Source organism: Pinus tabuliformis, chromosome 8 (assembly GCF_031772625.1).
Source record: "Pinus tabuliformis cultivar Carrire ecotype Pingquan chromosome 8, CPIR1, whole genome shotgun sequence".
Lineage (NCBI taxonomy): Eukaryota > Viridiplantae > Streptophyta > Pinopsida > Pinales > Pinaceae > Pinus > Pinus tabuliformis.
The window spans coordinates 856,093,490-856,114,911 of NC_142294.1; the positions used below are offsets into that span (position 1 = coordinate 856,093,490).

Here is a 21,422-nt window from a genome sequence, read left to right on the forward strand (position 1 = left end):
CCATTTTGGAAGATAACATCTCTATGTTCTGCCGATTCAAAGACAAACACATAATATCCTCTGCCTACCAGATGACTTCAGATTCCTTCAGAGACAAGGGGCCTCCAGTTTCTCTGGACCCATCCATCAATGGCTTTGGGAGAGGGCCAGAGGCCCGTAAATTGACCAATAAGGTCGCGTTCTGCTAGATTCAGCGCAGTTCAGCACGGGTGTTCCGCAGGCAGTTCTACAAAGGGGATGGATTCGACTCTCTTAAAAAACTTCTGCTGGTTCGGGGTTGCTTTCCTCTTGCTGTGGGAGCCTACCAGTCCTTTGAAGGCAACAATCTCATGAGGGAGGGGAAGTCGAGGGCCCCCTCCAGTGTCCATGCTGGAGGACTCTGATTTTTACCAGATGAAGAGGCTAACCACGTAGAGCTTTCTCTAGTCTCTTTCTGGTTAGCCTCAGCAGTAGGAGGCTGCTAAGGGAGGGTTCTGCAGAAGCAACGACGGCTAGGTCAAGGTTGAGTGCGCTACAGAGCTCTTGCAATTTTAACAAACCGAATTTTACTATTTTTATTACTTTACGAACACTAGTTATTTTAACCCTCCAATATCTCTTCATTAAATTTTCTTAGATAAATTATAGGCCCTCTGAAAATACATAGAAAATACAACTAATGGAACCTAGGAAAATAATCCCCCAAGAATTTGTCATGCACTTTGTTGGTTGTCTTTCACAAGTCCGACTCTCTTGAAGCTCCTCGACCCCTCCACTAGTGCAACCTCAACCCTCTCAGCCTCTTTACACTTGTGACACCACACCATGAACTCATTCTTGACCCTCTCATCCTTTACAATCTTGTGGCACACCTCAGCCTCACCATTAAACAAATCATGAACCTCCTCTTGTGCGCTCCACCTACAAAATTGTGCTCACTTGAACTCCCAACTACACACTTTTCTAATTTCTTTAGCTTGTGAATCTCTCAGTCACCAAATCTACACTATGATTTATGTAATTTATTCATAAAATTTCTCTTGTGTTGCGCCTTCATCCTCTCGCTCAGTATGCTTTTACAATTATCCATAGGCCAAATCCCTAATCTTCAAAGTGATTGAGGGCTAGGATTAAATATTAGCTTTCTTTGATTAATGGCGGAGATTAGATCTAAGACACTTAAATAATTAATTATTTATCCTTAGAAAAACATGAGCCCAAAGTATACATTAACCAATGTATTTTTTCTTAGTTAAAACTTAGGAAGGAGACCCTATTAGTTGCTCCTCTTGAACAACCACCTAAAGAGGAATTCTCCTACATGCAAGACATTAGCCTATGCAAAATACCTTCCAAAGCTACAAAAATCAACAAAGTTCAAGTCAAATTCTTGATATTAATGGACTTCTTATTGAAGGAAGACTTCAATAGATCCAAGCACGCTTTACTCACCAAAAATTATGAAGACAATAAATGACTCCTCTCCTCATAAGTTAGACTTTGACTCAAGAATATTTTCTACTTTAACCCCATTGCTACTTTTACTCACTAAATTTAATAGAATCCAAAAGAAAACAAAGTCCAAATAAATGCCCTGAACAAAATATATCATAAATATTTGTTGTACCTAGATAAATTAAGGAAAAATTATGGCAATGCCTTGCTAGAATCTATATAAGGATAAGTAATTTGTGGTCATATAGAGAATAAGAGTTTGAGGCATTTGTTGACTATTAGGAAAAAGGAACCTAGAGGCAAAAGGGTAGTGGTGAAAGAAGAAAAATAAGTAGAAATGCCAAAGAAAATGTTTTTAGGAAAAACACTTGTGGATACATTAGGTGGAAGTGACACATACAACAATTATCTTGCTAAAAACAAGTCCTAATAAATTAGTTATATCAATTAGAATTGAGAAAGCATAGTTTGAGAGGAAACACGTGTAAGTCACCTAATTTTTTTTGTTTAGTGGTATATGTTCTAGATGAACGTAGGAGTAAATATACTGCACTCGGTAGGAAATTGTTGTTTGTAGAGTATTCTAACTAAGCAAAAATGTTATACAAACTAGGTATTTGTGAATAGAGATGAGAGAATTGATGAAAGATCATATTTAAGTTAGGTTGTTTCAACCTCAAATATGGATTATCATTGTTTGTTTGAAGATGAAAATACATTTGTTTTGCAAGGAGAACATGTGTAGGGTGTTAAACAAATATCATATGAAAATGTGTACGTTCTACAAGAGGAAAGTGATGTAGAAGATGCTTTGATAGAAACATGAAACCATGTTGATACAAGTGGTATAGAGGAGATCGAGATAGCGAAAAATGCAAAAGAACTTTCACAAATTGGTGATGTGGAAACAAATGGGAGCTCTAAAAGGGAAGTTATGCAGGGTGTACAACAAGTTTCTTGTGATTTATATTTTGTCAATTTATTTGTAAGTTCAAACTTTGCCAAGTTTATGTTTGAGGAAGAAGATAAAAATGACTAGAAGAAAGATCTTATCTACTACCACAAAGTTGGACATGTGTATGGTAGCACTAGCCACAAAAAATCAACATGGTTAGTGTATTAGTAGGAAGGATGTATATGTTGGAAAATGTAACTATGTTCAGTCTTTAATAATGTACTTGAGTCATCATGTAAAAGAATTATTATTATTATTATTATTATTGTGGCTTATTAAAGCATGGGCTCCATGCTTGGGTCACCATGTCTTAGGTAAAAGTCCCCATTGAGGACTTCTAGGATTTATTATGAGTCTATAGAGTTATTGTACATTGAAAGAGATGCTTCTTGGGATTTTGAATCATGTAAAAAGGCTAAGTATTGAGTTAAATATGAATTATGTAACCTCCACACCATATCGGCATGGAAGAAGATCAAGTCGGCCTAAGGACCCTATTCGACCCCACAAGAAGCCTATAAAAGGAAGCTCATCGAATTCATTTGGAGAATCATTCTCTCACAAGTTTGAATTATCTTGTAGCTGGGAAAAGGTGCGAAGTCTGTTGTCGGGAAGCCAAAGTGAATACAAGTTTGGGGAAGTCTAAGGAGACAAGGAAAATCAAAGTTTTGGTCTCTCTCTCTGTGTTTCATGTCCTATATTGGGAGATCAAAGTCTTCTGAGTTTCACTATTTTCGGAAGCTGGCAGTTGACGTAAATCACTGTATAGTCGAATTTGCTGAGAAGAGGTCGAAATTCTGGGAGTTTGACTTGGTGTGGAGGGAAGGTCTAGTATTGGTCTAGGGTGAAGAGTCTCAAAGAATAGTATTGAAAGGAAGAATTACCTTGACTGGGTTTTCCCCTCGAGGGGGATTTTTCCCTGGCATGTGCCTACATCTGGTGTCTATTGTTTTATGTGTTGCTGTTTTTGGTAATTGCTTGATGAACTAAAGAAAGAAGATATAAATAAATGCAATAATAAGAAACATCACAAGTAACCATCAAGAACAAGAAAATATTTACTTCCTTTCTAATTTTCTAACATGGTATTAGAGCTTTGGCGAAGAAGGAAGAAAAAGGCAGTCTTAAGAACTTGATCCATTCATAGGTACTATCTTAGGGAAGGAGTTTATCATATTCAAGTAAGATGTCTAACTCAATCAAGGTTGAGAACAAACTTGAAGGAGCATCTAACTTCAAGTCCTGGAAGAAGAGGATTGACCTAATCCTCGAAATGAACAAGGTGATGGACTTGGTAAGAGGAAATGTAAAGAATGCTACAAAAGAAGCCAGTGATGCCGACAAAGAAAAATACAGGGAATTAGAATTGGTAGCCATGAATCTGATGGTAGAAGGGGTAAAGGACAATCTTGTCCCATTCATTTCCAAAATTGATCATGCTCAGGAAATATATGAAGCCTTGTCGAAGCTGTTTACTATTAAGAACATTGGTCAAGTAGAAAATTTGAAGAATGAGTTGAGGACTATGAAGATGACTAAAGAAGATACTATGAAAACCTTCTTTGTAAAGATAGATAGACTCAGGGATGATCTCTTAGCCATTGATGAGATTGTTCTAGACAAAGAACTTGTGATCATTTCTCTATTAGGATTACCACCCTCTTGGGGTGCATTTGCTGTAGGTCTCAATAACTGGAAGGTAGCTCCCACCTTTGAAGAATTATGGACCGCCTGCAGTCATGAATAACTAAGGATCTCTACAATTACCAATCCTGAAGGAGTATCAAATGGTTATGTTTCTCATCATAAAGTAAAGAGATCGAAGGGACCGAGGAAGAAAGTTGACATGTCCAAGATAGAGTGCTATCAATGTCATAAGAAGGGACACTACAAAAGTGATTGTCCTGAGAATCCGAAGAACAAGAAGAGAGGAAGGGATCAAGCCAACCTTGCTATAGAAGGAGACTCAAAAGAAGTCAAGCCTAAAGAACTCGACATTAGGGACTTACATTATTAAGTCCTTTGATTGTAGCTTTATATATCCTCTTTTATATGTTTTCGAATTTATATGTTTTTAACATATTTTGGAAAATACACTTTTGTATTGTTTTTTAAGTTTGTAGGTATCCCTAAAGCTTTGGAGGGAGCCCCCAACAACTCCCAAAGATAAGTATCTCACCTCTTTTCAGTTTTGGGTTCATGTATTCATTTTGTTTTGATTATATTAAATACTAGTCACCTTTCTCCCTCTATTGTCTTGATTAGGGAAAACATCTGCAAGGAGGAGGATCTCTCAAGACAAGATTAGTTAAGAAACAAATGTATGCTTTAAATACAGTGATTGAAAGAATTATTCATTTGATGATCTATTACTAACATTGTTATGTCTAAGCTATATTGAATCTTAGGGATTCTTGCTTTGGGTGATTCATCTCCTGATAAATCTACCCACCTCATATTCTTAACTGATTTTGTAGAACCTTAGACAGGACCTTCTGGAAAACCCTAACTAAAAGGCATGCTATTGTGAATGTATGAAACCCAAAGCTAATTAGGGATATTGTGAAATGATGTTTGAAGTTTTTATTGACGATGTCATGTTTAGGATTTTGGTATGATCAAGAAAACCTAACTTGTTAGGGTTGAATGATAAGGTCTAAAATCCCGAACTTTTGAAATTTTGGTAACGTTGGTTTTGCTATGTTTCTACATTGGAACCCTAGCTCATTATGGTTTGGTGGAGTGTGTGAGCAAGACCATTATATTTTCATAGAAATGTTTTCTTTGGTATGGTTGTGTTTGTCTGATCAAACCCTAGTGTAATCAAGATGGTTGCATGTCTAACTCTTATTGATATTTGTGAAGTTGGGTTTGACTAACACATGATATGAAATATATTTGCTTGATGATGAAATCTAGGCATATATAGATATGTCCTTTTGATTGAAACCTTAGCTTGGTCTAGGGCAGATGTATTAATGGTTGGACATATGATATGATCATGAATAATTATGATCTCCTATATATGTGTGTTTACCTAGTCATTGATGGTCATAAGTTTTCAGATTTAATGGAAGTCCTTGTCTGAGATTCTAGGATGATGATATTTGGAAATATGGGGTTTTATAGCTAAACCCTAGTGAAGTTAAATTGTCTAGTATGTGTGATATAACAATTTGAAATCTATTTAAATGATTGTTGGAAAATGAAAATATAGGGTTTTGTAGTTAAATCGTAGTAGTAACATTCTCTAGTGTGAAATGTAATAATATGAGATCTATGTATTTAATGATTGTTGAGATTATGAAAATGGAGTTCTAGGGTTTTGGAGTTAAACCTTAGTCAAAGTAAAATATTTTAAATATGATGATATGAGATTTGTGTAAGATTGTTGAGATTGTGAAATTGGAATTCTAGGGTTTTGGACTTGAGCCATAGTCAAAGTAGAAATATTTGAAGTATGATGACTATATGATAATTTGAGATTGTTAAATTTTGAATTTTGGTTGATGTTGATGATTGATAAAAAGTCTAGGGTTCACAACTAACCCTAGTGGTAGATGGTCATGTTAATCACTGATTGATGGGTGATTGAAAATATAGGGGTCAGAAATAACCTTAGTGGAAGTTGGTTAGGTTAATGGCTAAGCTGTGATTGACTTTGATTGAATCTTTTGTATGAAATATAGGATTTGTATGAATCCCTAGTGAGAAGTCTAACATATGTATTTTGAAAGATTGTTATATGTTTTGTAGATCTATATTTGTGTGGATTGTTTCTAGTGTTTTCTATATGTTGAAGGAAGGTATGTCATACCTTTGGAAACAACATTGAAACCCTAGATGGAATGTGAAGTGTTCTGAAATAGCCAAGGGTGTGTGACAAAAGTCCCTAGCAAGATGTTGAAAGAGTATATGTCTCTTGTTTGTAACTGAGTTTGGGTATCTGATATGTATAAAGATGAAATGATTTTGTGATTATGATATGGCTAACATCATGCTTCTTTAGATTTGGTTTTACTTGCTATTTAAGTTATGCAGGTACACAATCTTCAACTTGGTGAAGATGCTTGTTGATGTGATAAGAATGATGAGGATAATGATAACTTTGATGAAATGGATGGAAGCCATGAAAGATTCTCCGATGTCAAAAAGAAGAAGTTGATCTCCTGGAGGAAGCCTTGAATAGAAGAGATCTCCCTAAGATTAAGAGGTAGTCCAGATTAAGAGGTGCTTCATGGTTGAGAGGAAGGGAATAACTTGGTCTTGATTGAAACAATGCAATTTAGAGGATATGTTGCTACATGGGAAGTAGGAAGGAAAACATATGATTGAGGAATCTTCTGTCAAAGATTTGATTGATAGTCCTACTATGGAAAGTTGATAAGAAACATCAAGTTGTCTGAAATACCCTGAAGGTTTGTATTTGATTATGTACATGGGAAATTATATTATTGATTGGGGTTTGTGTTTGAATAGGTTAATCTCTCGAAGGTTTTGATAGCGTGCTAGTAACTAATCAGGTTGATTGGGAGAGATTGGTCATTCTTGATCTGCTGGATCAAGGGGTGCTAAGGGTTTGTGAGTGAAGCATTGCTTGGGAAGACATCTGGTTGGCATTTTGTGTTGATGTCTGGGTCCCAAAGTTGGAAAGGTGGTGTTGATTATTGAGCTTTGTTTTGGATACACACCTAGATTTTTGGGTTGATGGTTAGAAAGTAAGCCCGAGGGTACCTAAAGGGGCTAAAAGCTTGAGTCCATCTTAGTCCCACCAAGATAGATTGCCTTGGTTAGGAATCTAGTCCATGGCATTGTGGTGCCTAAAATGTTGAGTGACTGTTTGGATAGATTTCCCTAGTTAGGAATATAGTCCATGGCATTACGGTGCCTAAAGTTCTTCATGGTTCATATAGTTTGAGATCTTTCATTGTATTTGTACATTATGAATACCTCCCTAGTTAAGAGGGAGAGTTGGAAAATGTAACTATGTTCGGTCTTCAATAATGTACTTGAGTCATCATGTAATGTACTTGTCAAAATTATAAAGAAAATAATTTATTATTATTATTATTGTGGCTTATTAAAGCATGGTTTCATGCTTGGGTCACCATGTTTTAGGTCAAAGTCCCCATTAAGGACTTCTAGGATTTATTCAAAGTCTATAGAGTTATTGTACATTTAAAGAGACCCTTCTTGGGATTTTGAATCTTATAAAAAGGTTAAGTATTGAGTCAAATATGAATTTTTTAACCTCCACACCATGTCGGCCTAGAAGAAGATCAAGTTGGCTTAATGACCCTATTCGACCCCAAAAGAAGCCTATAAAAGGAATCTCACTGAATTCATTTGGAGCATCATTCTCTCACAAGTTTGAATTCTCTTGTCACAGGGAAGAAGTGCGAAAATCTCTTGTTGTTGGGCAGAAGTGCAAAGTTCTCTTATAGCAGGGAAAAGGTGCGAAGTCTATTGCTGGGAAGCCGAAGTGAATACAAGTTTAGGGAAGTCTAAGGAGACAAGGAAAATCAAAGTTTTGGTGTCTTTCTCTCTATTTCGTGTCCTAGATTAGGAGATCAAAGTATTTTGAGTTTCACTTCTGTTGAAAGCTGTCAGTTGCCGTAAATTGCTGCATAGTCAAATTTGCTAGGAAGATTTTAGAGTTCTGGGAGGTTGACTTGGTGTGGAGGAAAGCGCTGGTCTTGGTCTAGGGGGAAGAGTCTCAAAGAATACTATTGAAAGGAAGAATTATCTTGACCGGGTTTTCCTCTCGAGGGGGGGTTTTCCCTGGCATGTGCCTACATCTGGTGTCTATTGTTTTATGTGCTGTTGCTTTTGGTAATTGCTTGATGAACTAAAGAAAAAAGATATAAATAATCATAATAATAAGAAACGTCACAAATAATTATCAAGAACAAGAAAATATTTACTGCCTTTCTGATTTTCTAACAGTAAATAGTGGTAAAAGTCATCCATAGAATGTGTAGTTCAGAGGTGTGGGCATGCCTATTTATAAGCTATGGAAAACTCCAAAGGGTTGGTTTTTATATTTCTATAAATTTTGGTACATATAAGTAGAATTGAGCACTATTTTGGAGTTGAAATCAATGCCATCATCTACGTATGAAAGCTAATTTGTGAACCTAGACTCTCATTCCACTAATGAGCCAATGTTTATAAAAGTGTTCAATATCTTGGTATATTCATCATCACCCAAGCAAATAACATGTCATGTGATCATGTTAACACCATTACTTCCTGAAAATTTTATTGTTGGAGTTCATTAATAGGGGAAGGGGGCGTATACATGAGCCATCAAGGTGTGGCAATGTGGATACCAATTTGAAACATCTCCACTAAGTAAAGTTCGACAATCATCATATTCCATTAGTGATAAGTTGGACAACTAAGATACTTGTTGCAGACACCTGCAAAAATATTGACCCATTTAAGTTTTGTATTTTGGGGGCCAACATTGTTTTCAACATAACTATTAAAGAAAAGTAACCATCATAGATCCATCTTAACTCCAGATCTATCAAGTGCCGAGAGGGGTCAAACCTCTCGAGGTGCAAACCTCTTTTTTGAGTGAAAAACTTGAGGAAAGGTTTGCACCTGTAGAGATTTGATCCCTCCTGGCGCTTGATAGATCCAGAGTTAAGATGGATCTAGGCTGGTTTCAGTCATGTGTGACAAAAGAAAATATAACGAACATACAATTAATTTTATCAATAATATGTAAATTCATCCAATATTAATATAATAATTTTAATGTTTCTCTAATTAATCAGGTCATTTTAATTTTAAATTTTCTTAGTTACCTCAGTTTGTTGAGATGATAAATATTGTTAATAACTTTAATGATGAAAAATGATGAAATAAATTTTTCTAATATAAAGTGACAATGTAATAGTGTTGAATGATAGAAAATGTGAATACTAAGAATATAGTCAATTGAAAATAGTCTTCATTGTGATTAATCTCAAACTATTTTCTTCTACTATTCTTATTGTCACCCTTGTTACTTTTGTCATCTTTTCATATCGATTATATGAAAAGGACAAGTTAAATCGTAAACCATTTAAATATTTAGCTCGAGCTATTGTACTAAACATCATACCTTGTCTCTCTTTCTCTCCAATATTAATAGGTTGAATTACTATAACACAAAAATCAATGTACATTGTCAATAATTTTTGTGCTTACATTGAAATCAATGCACAATGTTAATCCAATCACTTTAAAATTAATGTACCATCATACATCCAATTACATCAAATCAGAAATCAACATCTACACTGAAATCAATTCATCTAATGCAAACAATCAAATAAGATTAGAAAACAACATTTACACTTAAATCAATGCATCTAATGCAAGCAATAAAATAGGATTAGTAATCAACATTTACAGTCAAATTAATGCATCTAGTGCAAGTAAACAAATAGGATAATAAAACAACATCTACACTGAAATCAATGCATCTAGTGAAAGTAAGAAAATAGGATTATAAACCAACATCTACACTGAAATCAATGCATCTAGTGTAAGCAATAAAATAGGATTAGAAATCACCATCTACACTAAAATCAATGCATTTAATGCAAACAATCAAATAGGATTAGAGATAATCTACATTGAAATCAATGCATCTACTGCAAGAAATCAAATGTTATTAGACATTAACATCTACATTGAAATCAATGCATCTAGTGCAAGCAACCAAATAGGATTAGAAACGCCATCTATGCTGAAATCAATGCATTTAGTGCAAGCAATCAAATAGGATTAGAAATGACCATCTACACTGAAATCAATGCATCTAGTTCAAAAAATATTCTTCCCTCTCTCGCCCCTCCATCTATATCTATATCTCCTCCAATCTCTCCTTCTTTTTCTCTCTATCTCAAGCCACAAAACACACATGCTCTCGCACTCCATATCTATCAACCTCTCTGTCCCTCCCTCCCTCTCTTTCTTCTTCCCTCTCTTCACTTTCCATCTATATCTCTATCTCCCTTTGTTTCTCTATATCACCCGCACAAAATACACTCTTTATTCAATCTATCTATCTATCCCTCACTCCTCCTCTCCCTCTCTCTCTCTCTCCCTCTCTCTCTCCCCTATCCCCCGCTTCTATCTCTCTTCCCTCCTGTTTTCCTCTCTCCCTCTCTCTCTCCACCTTTTTCTCTCTATTTCTTTCTTCTTACCTCCCTCTCTCTCCCCCTCCAACTCCATCTCTCTTTCCCTCCCTCTCTCCACTCTTTGACATCGTCTCTCTCTCCCTTTCTCTCCCGCCTCTCTCTCTCTCCCTCTCTCTTCACCCTCCAACTCTATTACTATATCCCTCCCTCTCCTCTCTCCTTCTCTCCCCCATTCTCTCTATCTCTCCTTCTTTATCTCTTTATCTCACCCCCAAACATACACAATCTCTTTCCATATCTCCCTTGTCACTCCCTCTCTCTCTCTACTTCTCACTCTCTATGTATTTATTCTTCCCTCCCTCTCTCCCCCTCCAACTCCATCTCCCTCTCACCTCCTCTCTCCCTCTCACCTCCCTCTCTCCTCCTCTCTCTCCTACCTTCCTCTCTCTTCCCCAATCACTCTTTCTCTCTCTATCTCGCTCTCTACCCTCCAATCCTCTTTCTTCCCCCATCACTCTCCTCCTCTCTCTCTCGTTCTTCCTCTCTTCCTTTCTCTCCTCCCTCCCTCTCTCTCCCTTCATCACACTCTCTATCTCTCTCTCTGCCCTCCAATCCTCTCTCTTCCCCCATCACTCTCCTCCTCTCTCTCAAGTCTTGTCTCTCATTCTTCCTCTCTCTCCCTTTCTCTCCTACCTCCCTCTCTCTTCACCATCTCTCTCTCTCTCTCTCTCTCTCTCTCTCTCTCTCTCTCTCTCTCTTTTCCCTTCAATCCTATCTCTTCCCCCATCACTCTCTCTCTCCAACTATGTTATTATATCCCTTCCTCTCTCCTTCTATCTTCTTCTCTCCCCCCTTCTCTCTATCTCTCCTTATTTTCTCTTTATCTCTCCCCTAAACATACACTATATCTCTCCATCTCTCCCTTATCACTCCCTCTCTCTCCCCCCATCCAACTCCATCTCTCTATCCCTTCCTCTCTCCTCCTCTCTCTCATCCTTCCTCTTTCTCCCTTTCAAGCCTACCTTCCTCTCTATTCCCCCATATCTCTCTCTCTCTGCACTCCAATCCTTTAACTATCTCCCTCCCAATCTCCTTCTCTCTCTCCTCCCTCTGCCTTTTTGTCTCCGTCTCCCTCTCTTACCCTTCTCTACCTCTCTCACTCCTCGCCCTCTCTTTCTCTCTCTTCATTCCTCCTCTCCCTCTCCTTCAGTTTATCTCCATCACTCCCTTGTCACTCCCCCTATCTCTCCACCTGTATCACTTTATGTCATTGTTCTTCCCTCCCATATATATCTAGTGTTAATATATATCATGGTATATTAATATATATTATAACATAACAAATTTAATATTGTATTAATCCAAAGTTATTAAATTTAAAAATATTAATATTATAATATATTAATATGAATATTAGATTTAATAATAATACTATTTTAATATTAATATTAAGGTTAATAATATTTTTTTGCATGGTATTAATAATAATTTGGCCCATAGGCTTCACCTAAATAAAACCTCTTTTTTGAGTGTTACTAAGTATAAAGAGCTTTATGGAGTAAATATAAAAATAGCTTTTATTTATTTACCATGCCTTTGGTTTATTTATATTTTTATTTATTTATCATATATCTTTTATTTACCATGGTATTTGGCCCATAGGCTTTGTATATAATTAGACGTTTGATATATTTTTATTTATTTACCATACCTCTTTATACCTCTTTTATATTTATTTATTTACCATACCTCTATTACAAATATGGTATTAATAATTATTTGTCCCATGGTATTACCTCTGGTTTATTTATATTTTTATTCATTTACCATAACTCTTTTTTGAGTGTTCGTAAACCTCTTTATATTTTAAAATTATATTATGTTTATACATAATAATAATTAGATTGATTTTTAAATAATGCCGACATTAGATTAAAAATTTTAAATGTTAAACATTCGTTTACGTTTACATTTACATTTACATGCGTTATTTAATAATAATCATACAATGCATTACGCGGTTTAAGGTTTTAACTTATGAATATGGACTATTTGTTATATCAATACAATGCTGAGATAATAAAGTGACAACTTAAAGTTAATTAATCACATGTCATTTTGTAGTTAAGTGATTTTATAACCTACATCTCTCTTAGAAGGTATCTCTATATATTGAATTTTACAAATTTAATCTCTCTCTCTCTACATATATTATGACATATTCAATAAGATGCCCCTCCAAATGGTAAGGGATTAATGGAAAATGATGCAAGTTCATAGACTTTACCATTTGTGTGCCTTTAATAGGTCTTAAGAAATCCAGCATACACTACCTTATGGTTGTAGTAGTTGGTAATGTCGAGGAGTAGATTAAAACAATTCTGGTTTAATATCACAATAGATTATATTGATAGACATGCTAATGAAATTAGTGACAAAAAAATTATGGTTGTTTGGTGTTGGTTAACTTGCTTCCTTAACCCATCAAAGATAGTATGGTTTGGTCTATGGTGTCATATGAAGCTAGAGTGAGTGGACTAGATGATGAGAACATAGGTATTTTTGGTTGCCAATGTTCATGATCAATTGTTTAAGTTTTTGTTTGCTCTATAAATTATGACTAGAAAATTTCCTCTTATGATCAATGCAATATTTGGCTACGAGGACCAGATAAAGGTTAGAAGAGTTGAGATTGTTGAAATCAGGGTCCTAATGTTGTTCCTCAATGTTATAATATTGAATTACCGATTTCCTCTTATGATCAATGCAATATTTGGCTACGAGGACCAGATAAAGGTTAGAAGAGTTGAGATTGTTGAAATCAGGGTCCTAATGTTGTTCCTCAATGTTATAATATTCAAATAGCTATTGAAGTCCAATAAGAAAAGCCTTGGCTTGCTTGGATTGCAAGGTGAAACATTCATAATCAGAGTAGGCATACACCTATGATAAGAGAAACATTTCATCTTTCCTTGGTTGGGGACATTGATTATCCATTGCTTGGAAACAACAATGTTTGAAAGAAAAGGGGAATAACATTTCTTTGTTTGAGAGGGATGCGAAGACCCGATTGTACAATGATTCACCTTATGAATTTAGGACCTTGATTTCAACAATATCAATGTAATGCCCTACTTAATCTTATCATGCAAATTTTATTAGTGTTTAAATTATTATCAAGAGATATCGGTACATACCTACATTTGTGAAACTGTAAATTTATTTACTGATATAAATTTTATTTAGAGTAGATTCTTTCGGAATGATCACATCGAATAATTTATTGGAGCCAACGTTTTGAACCCTCTACTGTGGTTCATCATTAGGGCAAAGGTGGAGTATCTGATCTAACATTAACATTGTATATATAGGTGTAGATGCTTAAGAGAAAACAAGAAAAAACAGAACGATTCGTTATAAAGTCAATTTTTTTTTTTTGAAAAAATAAATAAATTATTATTATTATTTTTTTAGTCAAAATAAAGTGAAACAAAATGTTTAAAAAGCTAAATTTATGGACAAAATAAAGGAATTCAAAAACTAGGATCAATAAAAATTAATAAAAAAATATACAAATAAATAAATTTAATAAATTTATGATTCATTAGAAAGTCAAAAAATCAATTTTTTTTTTTTAGTCAGAATAAAGTGAAACAAAACGTTTAAAAATCTAAATTTATGGAAAATAGAGGAAGTAAAAAACTAGGATCAATAAAATTTAATTGAGAGCCGAGATCCACTGGTTGCTAATTTTCCAACCTTCATCCCTATTTAGATTGTTACCATGTTTCTCAATTTCTAAAGCTTCCCTAAGCTTCCTATGATGGAAGTGATCAATTTTGGCTAAAACTCGGGTGTCCTCAATACAAATGTGGTGTTTAGTATTAAACACAAGTTCGGCTAAGGCAGAGGAGCAGGATCTATTATGTTAATATTTGCCACATGCTCTTGGATCCTTTTCTTGATAGAGCGACCTGTTTCACCAATATAGGGTGTTCCACATGAGCAAGGGGCTAAGTAAACATATTAGGCAAGACTTCGCAATGGTTCTTAAGAATGCAAGGCCGCCAAAAAGCAACCTTTCAAAAGTAGAGTTTTTGGCCCTTAAAGCTTTGAATAATGACCCCGATGTTATTGTTCTTAAGGCTGATAAAGGGGGAGCTGCTGTGATCCTTGATAAATTGACTACCAGAGTAAAATGTTGGATCACCTTCGCAATAGTGGTAGCTATAAGAAATTAAATAAGAACCCTATTTAAAAAATCTCTAATGAGATTGCTCATGCTACTAATTCTAGTAATATCCCTAACCCCCTGAAGAAGAAGCTTATTGTTAGCAACCCCCTCACCCCTAGGATTTATGGACTTCCCAAAATCCACAAAAATGGGGTTCCCCTCAGACCTATTGTCAACACAATAGGAGGACCCACCTATCTTCTTGCTAAGTTCTTAGCTCTTAAGCTTAAGCCCCTTGTTGGCCTTACTGATTCCTTCGTGAAGGACTCAGTGTCTTTTGTTAAGGAACTTAAAGTTAGTAAAATTGACCCTGATGATTTTCTTGTGAGCTTTGATGTGGTCTCTCTCTATACCAATATTCCCATTAATAAAGCTATGGAGGTTATTAATCGCATCATCGATCTGGATACTGCTAAGTTGGTCGGTCTGTGCCTTACCTCCACTTTCTTTAGTTTCCAAGGAGAATTCTATGAGAAAACGTGCGGGGTAGCTATGGGTTCTCCACTGTCTCCCGTAGTCGCGAACTGTTCATGAAAGACTTTGAAACCAAAGCCCTTTCCTCTGCCCCACTTCGCCCTAAAATTTGGAAGAGATTTGTCGATGATACCTTCATTGATTGGCAACATGGACGTGGCTCTCTGTATTCCTTTATTTCTCATCTAAATGGTCAATCTGAGTCGATTAAGTTTACTATGGAAATTGAGGTCAATGGTAGTCTCCCCTTTCTTGATGTGTTGATCTCTAGAAAAGGGGATGGTAACTTTTCTCACCAGGTTTAACATAAAAAACCTCTTATTGAGCAGTATCTGCATGTTAGCTCCCATCACTATCCTCCTTAGAAATCTAGGGTTCTCAAAACCTTAGCGACTAGAGCTTTGAGGATTTCTAATGAGAGTCACTTTGAAAGTGAAAAATCTCATCTCCTTGGAGTTTTTGAAGATAATGGTTATAATAGACACCTTGGTCTCAAAGATTTTCGAAAAGCTAGCCTCGGACCTAAGCCAAAAAAGGATCCCCTTAGTTTTTCGAACTACGTGCAACTTCCGTTCATACAAGGAACCACTGACAAGATCGCATGCATTCTGAGTAAGAAGAAGGTGCATGCTTCCTTTAAGCCCCTCAACACTATCCGTAGCTCCCTTAAGTCTGTCAAGGATCTTGTTGACCCCAAAGATATGAAAGGTGTTTACTTAGTCCCTTGCTCATGTGGAACACCCTATATTGGAGAAACAGGTCGCTCTATCAAGAAAAGGATCCAAGAGCATGCAGCAGATATTAAGCATAATAGATCCCGCTCGTCTGCCTTAGCCGAACATGCGTCTAATACTAAACACCACATTTGTATTGAGGACTCCCGGGTTTTAGCCAAAATTGATCACTTCCATCATAGGAAGCTTAGGGAAGCTTTAGAAATTGAGAAACATGGTAACAATCTGAATAGGGATGAAGGTTGGAAAATTAGCAGCAACTGGATCCCGGCTCTCCATTCCTATTTTTTTTTAATAAATTAATATAATAATTATTATTATTTTCTTTATTTTTTAATAAAAAAAAGAATATATATATATATATATATATATATATATATATATATATATATATTATATTAAATTATATAGATCCTAGTTTTTGACTTCCTATTTTCCATAAATTTAGCTTTTTAAACGTTTTGTTTCACTTTATTTTGACTAAAAAAATTTATTTAATTAATTTATTAAAAAATATTTAATTTTTGATCTTTTGACTTTCTAACGAATCATAAATTATTATTATTATTATTATTATTTTTATTGATCCTAGTTTTTGAATTCCTTTATTTTCTCCATAAATTTAGCTTTTTAAATGTTTTGTTTCACTTTATTTTGACTAAAAATAAAAAAATATATATATATATATATATATATATATATATAGATAATTTTTATTTTTATTTTTAATTTTTGATTTTTTGACTTTTTAATGGATCATTCTGTTTTTTCTTATTTTCTCTGAAGCATCTACACCTATATATACAATGTTAAGATTAGATTAGATACTTCACCTTTGCCCTCATGATGAACCACAGTAGAGGGTTCGAAACGTTGGCTCCAGGAAATTATTTGATGTGATCGTTCCAAAAGAATCTAATCTAAACATTACGGATCACAGAAGTCTAAACTCATAATTTTTATTATTTTTATTATTCAATTCCCAACTTGTCTTCTCAAATTTAATTTTGGATAGGATATGGTTTCCTTCCATTTATTCCAATTTTAATTTCGGATAGGATATGGTTTTCTTTCATTTATTTCAATTTAAATATCCATATCTAAAGGTGTCTTCTCAAAATCTACTTAGGAGAAGATATGGTCTTCGCCAATTAATTTCCAAATTAAATATCCATATCTTATCCCTAAAATGTCTTCTCAAATCTACTTGAGAGAAGATATGGTAAGAAAAGTCAAGGATACTAAATGAAAGGATGAGGGAGTAGTCATGACATTCATGATAGGTGGTTGAGGTAGATGGGAGGAAGAGGCATAAAAGGGGAAAGATGATGAGAGAAGAGGGGATCCTTTGTCTTGATTTTGTTTTGGAGGATTGTGTTTTGGGGGAGGAATGTGGAGAAAGATAAGGGAGAAAATGGAGAGATAAATGAGGGAACACAAACTTGGATCTGGAGAGTGTCTGTTAAAATTGGACACACTACATCTAGTTGGACTTGGGCTCGGAGGGCTAGGGAACCTATAGAGGTTCCCTATGTTAAGAAATATTTCCTAGTTTGCTGGGAGACAAATTTAGTTGGGTAGTCAAGAGGAGCATCCCAACAAAGTCAGGACCTCAAGGGCATCTCAACTAAGCTATTGGAACATGTATTCATCCGTTTATTGATTACTTATGTAAATGGTTGCAATGAAATTCTTACTTATATAATTTGTGGTAGATAAATTTTAATGGTATATTATCATCGAATAAATGTTTAGATATAAATAAGTTATTTCCCATCTTATTGTGTTTAAAATTAGAGAAATTTAGTTTTTAGTTAGAGGACCCTAGGAGGGAGTCCCACACATGGTATCAAAGCCAAGGTTCAAAATATGATGCCTAAATCCCACCAACTCAACAAAGACCTAGATTAAAATATGGATCCTAAGGCAACTAAGAACAACTCCCACAAAAAAATTGATCACTTTCATCATAGGAAGCTTAGGGAAGCTTTAGAAATTGTGAAACATGGTAACAATCTGAATAGGGATGAAGGTTGGAAAATTAGCAACAACTGGATCCCGGCTCTTCATTCCTAGTTTTTCATTTTTTTTTTTAAATAAATAAATTAATATAATAATTATTATTATTTTCTTTATTTTTTTATATATAAAAAAGAATATATATATATATATATATATATATATATATATATATATATATATATATATATCCTAGTTTTTGACTTCCTCTATTTTCCATAAATTTAGCTTTTTAAATGTTTTGTTTGACTTTATTTTGACCAAAAAAATTTATTTAATTAATTTATTAAAAAATTTTAATTTTTAATTTTTTGACTTTCTAACGAATCATAAATTAATTAAATTAATTTCTTTTTATATTTTTTATTAATTTTTATTGATCCTAGTTTTTGAATTCCTTTATTTTGAATTTAGCTTTTTAAATGTTTTGTTTCACTTTATTTTGATTCATAATAATAATAATAATAATAATAATAATTATATATATATATATATATATATATATATATATATATATATATATATATTTTAATTTTTAATTTTTGATTTTTTGACTTTTTAACGGATCATTTTGTTTTTTCTTATTTTCTCTGAAGAATCTACACCTATATATACAATGTTAAGGTTAGATCAGATACTGCACCTCTGTCCTCATGATGAACCACTGTAGAGGGTTCAAAACATTGGCTCAGGAAATTATTCGATGTGATCGTTCCAAAAGAATCTACTCTAAACATTATGGATCACAGAAGTCTAAACTCATAATTTTTATTATTGTTATTATTCAATTCCCAACTTGTCTTCCCAAATTTAATTTTGAATAGGATATGGTCTCCTTCCATTTATTCCAATTTTAATTTCGAATAGGATATGGTATCCTTCCATTTATTCCAATTTAAATATCCATATCTAAAGGTGTCTTCTCAAAATCTACTTGGGAGAAGATATGGTCTTCCTTAATTAATTTCCAAATTAAATATCCATATCTTATCCCCAAAATGTCTTCTCAAATCTACTTGAGAGAATATATGGTAATAAAAGTCAAGGATACTAAATGAAAGGATGAGGGGGTAGTCATGACATTAATGATAGGTGGTTGAGGTAGATGGGAGGAAGAGGCATAAAAGGGGAAGGATGATGAGAGAAGAGGGGATCCTTGGTCTTGATTTTGTTTTGGAGGATTGTGTTTTGGGGGAGGAATGTGGAGAAAGATAAGGGAGAAAATGGAGAGATAAATGAGAGAACACAAACTTGGATCTAGAGAGTGTTTGTTAAAATTGTACACACTACATCTGGTTGGACTTGGGCTCAGAGGGCTAGGGAACTTGTAGAGGTTCCCTGTGCTAAGAAATATTTCCTAGTTTGCTGGGAGGCAAATATAGTTGGGTAGTCAAGAGGAGCATCCCAAGAGAGTCAAGACCTCAGGAGCATCTCAACTAAGCTATTGGAACATGTATTCATCCGTTTATTGTACTTATGTAAATGGTTGCAATGAAATCCTTACTTATGTAATTTGTGGTAGATAAATTTTAATGGTATATTATCATCGAATAAATGTTTAGATATAAATAAGTTATTTCTCATCTTAGCTTGTTTAAAATTAGAGAAATTTACTTTTTAGTTAGAGGACCCTAGGAGGGAGTCCCACACATGGTATTAGAGCCAAGGTTCAAAATCTGATGCCTAAATCCCACCAACCCAACAAAGACCTAGATTAAAATATGGATCCTAAGGCAACTAAGAACAACTCCCACAGAAAAAAAGTCAATTTTTTTTTTTCATACAACTCATCTTACGAGATTCTAGAAATATTTTCTCATGGTTAACTCCATATTTTCAACTCTTCCATGTTTCTTGAAATGCTCAACGGTCTTGATGACAAATTCTATGGGGATAGAAAAGCTAATTGCATCAGTGGTAAGAGCCTTCATTGTGTTAATACCAATTACTTCTCCATCAAGATTGACTAACAATCCACCAGAGCTTCCCTCATTGATTGCACAATCCGTTTGTAAATAGTAATATTCTTTGCACATTCTGCCAAGACCTAAATCATTGCTTTTGCGATCTACATAGCTCACAATTCCAACAGTAACATCCCAAAGCTATTACCCAATTCCCTAGTCGAAGTTTTCTAGAAGAACCCAGTTTTGCTGCTGGCAATGGAACCTTTGCGTTGATTCTAACAACAACAATATCAATATGAATATCAACATTGATAACTTCTCCATCAAAAGTCCTCCCATCTTGCAACATAACAACAACTAGCTCCCAAACTGCCTTCTTCTTGTCAAAACTTATGCCAAAAATTAGCGGAAATAGGACAGTCAAGGTATGTCCAAAAAACTTAGTCTCATATCTCTATCCAAAAAAAGGTATGGCTGCCCACCAAACCTGCCAAAAGGCAGTCCAAAGATGTATACAAATTTCCTTCAGCAAACAGTCCCCAAAGCGCGATCTTTGTTGCCTTCTAGTCAGCCCAAGGGACAGTCCAAAAGATGGTACCTGTTGTTAGTCTGTTTAAGAAAACTTTCCTTTGTAAGGCATTCCTGCACTTGTAAAATCTACTACTACATGCACATTTGGTAAAATTGTGCCATTTGAATCAATAATTGTCCCCGAACCAATAGACCGACTTAAAAACATGCCCCGAAGACCTGATCTAGAGACATCCATTTGTATTATAGATTGATAGTTAAACTATAGTCCTTGTTGCCAAAAACGCATTAACGAATGATAAAGCTGTGGGGATAGCATAATTGACGTCTCATTGTATCTTTCTAACCATAAATATCCTGCAGCTGCAACTACTACCAATGCAAAAAAAATATGCATTTCCCTTTCCAGGACTCTTCCTTGAGTGCGCTGAAAATCATCAAGTTGTTACTCGTTGCAAAATTGTTAGGATTCCTTTTTCTCATGAAACAGTCTTTTACATATCTTGATAAATTGTTCACAACAAACAAGTTTGGTGAATGTGTCTTCACTGCTACCAAACAAGGCTGACAAAACATAAGGCTTATAGTGCAAGACTCACGTGATATATTTAATCACACTCGCACAGATTTAATGGGATCTAAAATAGTACTAAGATGTGGAACCATAAGAAGGTGAAAATTTATAATCGGATTAGGGCTTAGATGTGTGAGGCCATTGCTTATGAGATTCGTCAGTTTCCTGCGGTCGTAGATATTTACTAAGAAGCAGTAGCTTTTGCCTGAGTCTCTGGTGTCTTGTGTCGTTTATTCACTAGAGAACGTAGAATTCATTATTGCCCTTTCGCAAGACCATCCCACTGAGAAAATCATGAAAGTTCGGTAGAGTGCTTGTCAAGAGGAAATGCTTCCATACTTGCAAATCCAAGCAATGTTTACAGCTTATGTAGAATAAAAGAAAACCCTATTGTCTCTGTGTTCAAGTCAACGTTCGTCCTC

At 34.8% G+C, this 21,422-nt stretch overlaps 1 pseudogene; it reads right to left on the reverse strand.

The window, feature by feature from the left end:
- Nucleotides 1-19,790: 19,790 nt before the first annotated feature.
- On the reverse strand, nt 19,791-20,823 carry LOC149238265 (putative protease Do-like 14 pseudogene; annotated as a pseudogene).
- Nucleotides 20,824-21,422: the final 599 nt, after the last annotated feature.